This window comes from Bubalus kerabau, chromosome 4 (assembly GCF_029407905.1).
Source record: "Bubalus kerabau isolate K-KA32 ecotype Philippines breed swamp buffalo chromosome 4, PCC_UOA_SB_1v2, whole genome shotgun sequence".
NCBI classification, from domain to species: domain Eukaryota; kingdom Metazoa; phylum Chordata; class Mammalia; order Artiodactyla; family Bovidae; genus Bubalus; species Bubalus kerabau.
Window position 1 is genome coordinate 37,491,798 of NC_073627.1, and position 9,911 is coordinate 37,501,708.

The following is a 9,911-nucleotide window of genomic DNA, read 5'->3' on the forward strand; positions in this document are numbered from 1 at the left end:
CAAAGGCCAGTGAAAAAGTTTGCTAAGAGAAGCAGGATTAAAAAGACCCCAGACTGACCTAGACAGCTCTCCAGTAAAGGGTGTCTCCAATAGCCTCCACAGTGGGTAAACTGCACCTTCCAAGATCACTACGACCAACCTTAAACGAGTCTTGAAGCAATTAGGTTTTTTGGTTTTATTTTTATTTACAAAAGTAGTATAAACTAATAGTAAAAAATGTTTTGCACACACGCACACACACACTGCGTGTCCTCCCCTCACCACTCCTACTTTTACCCAGAGTTAACCATTTCATGGATATTGTATTAGTCAAGGGTCTCCACAGAAACAGAACCAATGGGATCTGTGTGTATCAATAGGAGATATATTGGCTCATGGGAGTATGGATAAGTTCCACAGATGAGTCGGTGATCTGGAAACCCCCAAAATCCATCAGAGTAAGATGCAGTCTGAGTCTAAAGGCTCCAGACCCAGGAAGAGTCAATGTCTCCACCTGAGTCTGCAGGTAGGAAAACAACCGTTGTCCCAGTTTGGAGAGGGCCAGGCAGGAAGAACTCTCTCTTACCTTAAGAGGACCGGCCTTCTGGATCTATTCAGGGCTTCAATGGTGTGGAGGAGGCCAGCCCATGTTAGGGAGAGCAATCTGCTTTCCCAATTCAAATGTTCATCTCATCCCCAAACACCCTCACAGACACACCCAGAATAATGTTGGACCCACCATCTGTGTCCCAGTCAAGCTGACACATAAAAATGAACCATTTCAGGGTTTCTGTAGGAAGTTTCCTGTGTATGTGCCCATATGCAATACCGTGTATCATGATGTAGTTAGCTTTTTTCACTTTCCCATGTCCTATGGACATTGATCCAGTCTATGCTGTTGCCTGAGAGGTTTTAATTCATTGAATTTAGCCGGAGTAGAGAATTCCAAAATATAGATGTTCCGCTGCTGCTGCTGCTAAGTCACTTCAGTAGTGTCCGACCCTGTGCAACCCCATAGACGGCAGCCCACCAGGCTCCCCCGTCCCTGGGATTCTCCAGGCAAGAACACTGGAGTGGGTTGCCATTTCCTTCTCCAATGCATGAAAGTGAAAAGTGAAAGTGAAGTCACTCAGTCGTATCCGACTCTTAGTGACCCCATGGACTGCAGCCCACCAGGCTCCTCCGTCCATGGGATTTTCCAGGCAAGAGTACTGGAGTGGGGTGCCATTGCGTTCTCCAATAGATGTGCCAGATGTTATTAAATCATCCTCTGTGGTGGGCAAGTAGTTGCTGTTTTTGTTTTCACATCTAATACTTCAAGCAATTTTTGCGTCTAAGCTTGTTTTGGGTCAAGACTTCCCAGTTTTCAGTTGCAAATTTTTCTAGGACTTCTCCTTCAAAATGTATATAATTGGCATTGAATTTAAACACTTATGACACAAATAATACATACAATTTAAAGTCTTATAGGGCTAGAAGCAGTTAGCAAACCCTGTTTTTTTCCTTCAGCCATTCCTGCTGTTCTGGGACACCACTTTCAGTATTTTAGCTATTTCCCTTAGACATTTGTACTTTCAAAACACACACACAAATTGATATCTCTTTATTTATCAATTGTAGACATTATTCAATCACTTTTTATCTTGTAGATGGGTATAATTTTCCACTTTAGTCTGTAACAGTTTTTACTTGAATCCTAATTCAGAATCTGTGCTGGTTAGGGCTGTGGCAATATTGTTAATTGCTGAGCCAAGTAGTATAATATGCTTACATTTCCTTTTTTGAACAACTTTTGTTTCTTCTGAAGTGAATACTTGAAAATTTTGCATCAGATTCTGTGAATCAATTACTAAGTCTTCCTTAACTGTAAAAAGCCTGACAATGTAATATTCTGCACATGTGATCTGGTCACGTCACCAGCACTTCCGTTGTACTCTTTTCCAAGAGCCATCAGGGTGAATCCAAGTTTTACAGGGCATGAAATGTACACGATTTGGGGCGCCCTCCTTAGGAAAAGATGCAAAATTGTGGATACAAAATTAAGCATAAAGAAAAGAAGGCCCAAAAGCTGAAAGCTACTACAAACATCACAAAATCCAGACAACTGATATAACATTTTTAATAACCTTCCAATACACCTGTGAAATCCATTCTCCCCCCCCTCCCCTGCTTTTTGGCTGCATACTTATTATTTCCTTCTGCCTGTGACAAAGGTATTGTAAGACTTTCAGAAGAGAAAGATCATTGAGGGTTTCCTCCAGCATATTTCTTCTTTACTACTGATGCCAGTGCTTGAGGGAGGCTCATGGCCCACTTTCATTCACCCCTAAGGGAGTCTACACAATGGGTGCCAACAGTACCCCCAAAAGCCATGACTGGGTAGGTGGGCCAACCCTAAGGATAAATTGACTCTAAAGCAAATAACAGGGTCCCTCTCCTTTCAAGCCAAACCTGTTTTTCCAACCCAATTTCTTGGTTGGATTAAAAAAAATGCCACCTGACACAGAGGAAGATGTGAAGGAGGGGAAACTGAAGTGGAAAGTGATGGTGGTCATCCTAACCAATTATATTATATATATAATATACATTATTATATATATTATATTGTCCTTTGGACAGCAAGGAGATCAAACCAGTCAATCCTAAAGGAAATCAACCCTGAATCTTCATTGGAAGGATGGATGCTGAAGCTGAAGCTCCAATCCTTTGGCCACCTGATGCAAAGAGTTGACTCACTGGAAAAGACCCTGATGTTGGGAAAGATTGAGGGCAAGAGGAAAAGGGGGCAACAGAGGATGAGATGGTTGGATAGCATCACTGACTCAATGGACATGAGTTTGAGCAAACTCTGGGAGATAATGAAGGACAGGGAAGCCTGGTGTGCTGTAGTCCATGGGGTTGCAAAGAACTGACTATTATATATGTTGTTGTGGTTGTTCAGTGGCTAAGTCAATAGTCAGTTAGTTGTTTTCATAATTATATAAAAAAAAATTGTAATCATGACCTCAGAGACGTTGTAAGGGGCCTATAGCTGGCCCCTTGAATTCAAGCTCCCATAGACTTCCTGTTGATCCACTTCTGTAACTTTGGCTCCCCCTTCCGCTCCCCTCCCCCTGCCAGCAGTTTTCTTGGGACTTCCCACTCCTCCTGAGAAATCCCTGGACCACCTCTTTCTTTTGGGCTGGATCCTCTCTTCCCTGGATCCATGTGTTCTTTCTTGGTTTATTCCTTCATTCTGTTGAAGCATCCCCTCCAGTAGCTTCCTGGGAAAGGAATGGACTCTTTTGGGATAGAAGGATTGATCATTTGTGGAAATATGGAATTCTAGGTTGAAAATGATCTGTCACCATTTCCCACGTTTTCCATTTGCAATGAGCTGCAGCGAGAGCTGACCCTATTCTAGGCCTGATCTCTTGGACAGGAAATTCCTCCCCAACTTTGTGATGTTCCCTTTATCTCACAGGTCTGAAAATCACCACTGAAGCCTCAGTTGGGGGGCTCACAGTCATTACACTTAGCTCTCTCCAGGCTTCTTTCATCTGGGAGGGAGGAAAGATATGGTGTAAGGGATGCGTGGCTGAGAGCCAGGCGCTTGGTGGTCCTTGGGGCCATCATGAAGGTACTGATGCTATTTGCTCGAGTTCTGCTCCTGTGTCCCATGCTGTGTTCTGCCTTGCCCATTGCCCTTGGGGTTCCTATGGAAACCTCCAGAGAGGTTTGTCCACATCCCCACCTGCATTTGGTTGCTATCACTATTTTTTAATCCCAGTGGTACCTCCAGAGGTGTTCATTGCTTTGAGCTTTCCAGGTGGTGCTAGTGGTAAAGAACCTGTCTGCCAATGCAGGAGATTTAAAAGATGTGGATTCGATCCTGGGGTCTGGAAGATCCCCTGAAGAAGGAAATGGCAACCCAATCCAATATTCTTGCCTGGAGAATCCCATAGACAGAGGAGCCTCATGAGCTACAATCCATGGGGTCACACAGTCAGACACAACTGAAGTAACTTAGCATGCACACACTATTTTTAAAAAGAATTTTAACCATTCTGATAGGTGTGAGGTAATATATTACTGTGGTTTTAATTTGCAATTCTCTGATGGCTAATTTCATTATAGGGGACTAGAATTCAAAAGTAGGAAGTCAAGGAACACCTGGGGTAACAGGCAAATTTGGCCTTGGAATACAGAATGAAGCAGGGCAAAGGCTAATAGAGTTTTTTCACGAGAATGCACTGGTCATAGCAAACACCCACTTCCAACAACACAAGAGAAGACTCGACACATGGACATCACGAAATGGTCAACACCGAAATCAGATTGATTATATTCTTTGTAGTCAAAGATGGAGAATCTCTATTCAGTCAGCAAAAACAAGACCAGGAGCTGACTGTGGCTCAGACCATGAACTCCTTATTGCCAAATTCAGACTTAAATTGAAGAAAGTAGGGAAAACCACTTTAGGTATGACCATTCAGGTATGACCTAAATCAAATTCCTTATGATTATACAGTGGAAGTGAGAAATAGATTTAAAGGGACTAGATCTGATAGATAGAGTGCCTGATGAACTATGGAATGAGGTTCGTGACATTGTACAGGAGACAGGGATCAAGACCATCCCCATGGAAAAGAAATGCAAAAAGCAAAATGGCTGTCTGGGGAGGCCTTACAAATAGATGTGAAAAGAAGAGAGGCGAAAAGCAAAGGAGAAAAGGAAAGATATAAGCATCTGAACTCAGTTCCAAAGAATAGCAAGAAGAGATAAGAAAGCCTTCTTCAGCGATGAATGCAAAGAAATAGAGGAAAACAACAGAATGGGAAAGACTAGAGATCTTGTCAAGAAAACTAGAGATACCAAGGGAACATTTCATGCAAAGATGGGCTCGATAAAGGACAGAAATGGTAGGGACCTAACAGAAGCAGAAGATATCAAGAAGAGGTGGCAAGAATACACAGAAGAACTGTACAAAAAAATCTTCATGACCCAGATAATCACGCTGGTGTCATCACTCTCCTAGAGCCAGGCATCCTGGAATGTGAAGTCAAGTGGGCCTTAGAAACCATCACTATGAACAAAGCTAGTGGAGGTGATGGAATTCCAGTTGAGCTATTTCAAATCCTGGAAGATGATGCTGTGAAAGTGCTGCACTCAATATGCCAGCAAATTTGGAAAACTCAGCAGTGGCCACAGGACTGGAAAAGGTCAGTTTTCATTCCAATCTCAAAGAAAGGCAATGCCAAAGAATGCTCAAACTACCACACAATTGCACTCATCTCACATGCTAGTAAAGTAATGCTCAAAATTCTTCAAGCCAGGCTTCAGCAATATGTGAACTGTGAACTTCCTGATGTTCAAGGTAGTTTTAGAAAAGGCAGAGGAACCAGAGATCAAATTGCCAACATCTGCTGGATCATGGAAAAAGGAAGTGAGTTCCAGAAAAACATCTATTTCTGCTTTATTGACTATGCCAAAGCCTGTGACTGTGTGGGTTACAATAAACTAGAAAATTCTGAAAGAGATGGGAATACCAGACCACCTGATCTGCCTCTTGAGAAATTTGTATGCAGGTCAGGAAGCAACAGTTAGAACTGGACATGGAACAACAGACTGGTTCCAAATAGAAAAAGGAGTATGTCAAGGCTGTATATTGTCACCCTGCTTATTTAACTTATATGCAGAGTACATCATGAGAAACACTGGGCTGGAAGAAGCACAAGCTAGAATCAAGATTGCCAGGAGAAATCTCAATAACCTCAGATATGCAGATGACACCACCCTTATGGCAGAAAGTGAAGAGGAACTAAAAAGCCTCTTGATGAAGGCTTTTTTTTTGGCTGCATAGGGTCTTAGTTGTGGCACGTGGGATCTAGTTCCCTGACCAGAGATCGAACCCAGGTCCCCGTTATTAGGAGTGCAGAGTCTTAGCCACTGGACCACCAGGTAATTCCCAAAATCTCACTTCTGAAAAGACTAATGGGATAAATAAAAATTTGCCAAGCCCAATTAAGGAAATGAGAGACATGGCAAGGCCATTTGAAATAGGAAGTTAAGTGATGCTTTTCCTGTTTTGATAGAACTTTGGTTGAATTCTGCAAAGTGAGAATGATTGTTGACAAATGCTTCAATTAATACATTTAAAGCCAAGAAGAACTGAGGAATGGGGGAAATGGGGAGATATAGGCAAAGGGCACAAACTTCCATGATAAGATTCACAAGTTTGGGGAATCTAATGTACAGCATGGCAATCATATCTAACGATATTTTATTCATATACCTGAATGTTGCTAATAGAGGAGTTCTTAAATATTCTCACCACCAAAAAAAAAAGAAATGGTAAATATGAAATGAGCTGGAAGTGGTAGGTAATACTGTGGAGACAGTCATTTTACAACTTATAAATATATCAAATCAACACATTGTATGCCTTAAACTTACAAATGTTACATGTCAATTATATCTCAATAAACCTGGAGAAGAAACTCAGAGAGGAGCAGGAGACATGGAGTCAGGACTTACTGCTGCTGCTGCTAAGTCTCTTCAGTCGTGTCCATCTCTGTGCAACCCCATAGACGGCAGCCCAACAGGCTCCCCCGTCCCTGGGATCCTCCAGGCAAGAATACTGGAGTGGGTTGCCATTTCCTTCTCCAATGCATGAAAGTGAAAAGTGAAAGTGAAGTCGCTCAGTTGTGTCTGACTCTTAGCGACCCCATGGACTGCAGCCTACCAGGGTCCTCCATCCATGGGATTTTCCAGGCAAGAGTACTGGAATGGGGTGCCATTGCCTTCTCCGCAGGACTTACTAAGAGGTGATAAAAAAGAAACCATTCTCTTTCCCAGACTCTGTAAGTGAAAAGTAGGGAGTTGAGATGATTTCGAGGGAATTCATGCATGTAGCCAGACAGTCATACAGGGGAGAAGACTGTTTCTTCACCTCCTCTTAGCCCAATGTGCTCAGTTGCTTCAGTCATGTCCAACTCTTTGCAACCCCATGGATGGTAGCCTGTCAGGCTCCTTTGTCCATGGGATATTCCTGGCAAGAATACTGGAATGGATTGCCATTTCCTTCTCCAGGGGATTTTCCTAACCCAGAGTCTGAACCCAAGTCTCCTGCGTCTCCTGCACTGCAAACAGGTTCTTTACCACTGAGCCACCTGGGAAGCCCATAGTTAAGCTGCAAACTTTGTTGGGATCCTGGAGTGCTATTTGAGGGAGGCAAGAAAATTGCAGGGAGGCTGTGGATGTGCTCTTATGAATTTCAAATTTCGGAGTAACAGCTCTGAGAAGTCCCGAGTAACAGCAATCTGGAATCCTAATTGGGAAAAGGTCCCAGGCAGTGCGTCCACTCCATGGGTTGAGACTTCAGATTGCAGTTTCAGGGGCTCCCGCTTGTAATCCCAGGCCGCAAACTGGTATCATCAGCAGTTTGTGCGCAAAAATGTAGTACTGGTTTCACTTTAACCTTGTTACAATGCGGTGTGTTTTATCTTGTGAGTCTTAGGATTTCATTAAACCCTGAGCGGCTGGCCAGACTCCAGGAGCCCTAGAATTCCAAGACCCACTCCTTTTCTTATCTCAAGTGCCGCGCTTGAGGGAAGGCATGGAATCCAGGCAGTATCTGGACAGTGTCCAGGCAGATCAGAAGCAAGGTCAAGGGCCTGCTCTCCTGTTTCTGAAGCCTGGACAAGACTTCCTCCCTCTTAACTTGCCTAACATCGCAATATGTGGGGTCTTTAGTTGTGGCTGTCGAACTCTTAATTGTGCCACGTGGGGTCTAGTTCCCTGATCAGGAATCATATTCATCCCCCCTGCATTGTGAGAAAAGTCTTAGCCACTGGACTACCAAGGAAGTCCCTATACTTAATCTTTTCTTACTCTAAAAAAATTAAATCCCACCTCAGATCAAAGAAAGAACATTATCTAGATAACTGAAAGTGTAACAGGAGGGAAAGGGGCAGGGCACAACTTTTGAAAGAATGACATAGACCAAGGACACAACATAAACTGATTAGAATCAAATGGGATCAAGATGGCAGATAAGACTAGACCTTGATCCTCAATCAGCAAGTGAAATGACACACTCAGAGGTCCCCTGACCACTGTTAAAAGACCAAGGAGTGGTCAGTGGCCCAAATCCTGGAAATCTCCACCCCTTCCCCAAAATAGTTGGAATAATCCTCCCACTCATTCAGTTCAATCACTCAGTCATGTCCGACTCTCTGAGACCCCATGGACTGCAGCACACCAAGCATCCCTGTCCATCACCAACTACTGGAGTTTACTCACACTCATATCCATCAAGTCGGTGATGCCATCCAACCATCTCATCCTCTGTGGTCCCCTTCTCCTCCCACCTTCAATCTTTCTCAGCATCAGGGTCTTTTCCAATGAGTCAGTTCTACGAATCAGGTGGCCAAAGTATTGGGATTTCAGCTTTAGCATCAGTCCTTCCAATGAATAGTCAGGACTGATTTCCTTATCAATTGACGCGGGCGCAGGAGGGCCTAGAGGAGCTATCCCACGTTGAAGGTCAGGAAGGGCGCCGGTGAGGAGATAACCCTCGTCCAAGGTAAGGAGCAATGGCTGCGCTTTGCTGGAGCAGCCCTGAAGAGATACCCCACGCCCAAGGTAAGAGAAACCCAAGTAAGACGGTAGGTGTTGCAAGAGGGCATCAGAGGGCAAACACACTGAAACCATATTCACAGAAAGCTAGTCAATCTAATCACACTAGGACCACAGCCTTGTCTAACTCAATGAAACTAAGCCATGCCCGTGGGGCAACCCAAGACGGGCGGGTCATGGTGGAGAGATCTGACAGAATGTGGTCCACTGGAGAAGGGAATGGCAAACCACTTCAGTATTCTTGCCTTGAGAACCCCATGAACAGTATGAAAAGCCAAAATGATAGGATACTGAAAGAGAAACTCCCCAGGTCAGTAGGTGCCCAATATGCTACTAGAGATGAGTGGAGAAATAACTCCAGAAAGAATGAAGGGATGGAGCCAAAGCAAAAAGAATACCCAGCTGTGGATGTGACTGGTGATAGAAGCAAGGTCCGACGCTGTAAAGAGCAATATTGCATAGGAACCTGGAATGTCAGGTCCATGAATCAAGGCAAATTGGAAGTGGCCAAACAAGAGATGGCAAGAGTGAATGTCGACATTCTAGGAATCAGCGAACTGAAATGGACTGGAATGGGTGAATTTAACTCAGATGACCATTATATCTACTACTGAGGGCAGGAATCCCTCAGAAGAAATGGAGTGGCCATCATGGTCAACAAAAGAGTCCGAAATGCAGTACTTGGATGCAATCTCAAAAATGACGGAATGATCTCTGTTCGTTTCCAAGGCAAACCATTCAATATCACAGTAATCCAAGTCTATGCCCCAACCAGTAATGCTGAAGAAGCTGAAGTTGAACGGTTCTATGAAGACCTACAAGACCTTTTAGAACTAACACCCAAAAAAGATGTCCTTTTCATCATAGGGGACTGGAATGCAAAAGTAGGAAGTCAAGAAACACCTGGAGTAACAGGCAAGTTTGGCCTTGGAATACGGAATGAAGCAGGGCAGAGACTAATAGAGTTTTGCCAAGAAAATGCACTGGTTATAACAAACACCCTCTTCCAACAACACAAGAGAAGACTCTACACATGGACATCACCAGATGGTCAACACCGAAATCAGATTGATTATTTCCTTTGCAGCCAAAGATGGAGAAGCTCTATACAGTCAGCAAAAACAAGACCAGGAGCTGACTGTGGCTCAGACCATGAACTCCTTATTGCCAAATTCAGACTTAAATTGAAGAAAGTAGAGAAAACCACTAGACCATTCAGGTATGACCTAAATCAAATCCCTTATGATTATACAGTGGAAGTGAGAAATAGATTTAAGGGCCTAGATCTGATAGATAGAGTGCCTGATGAACTA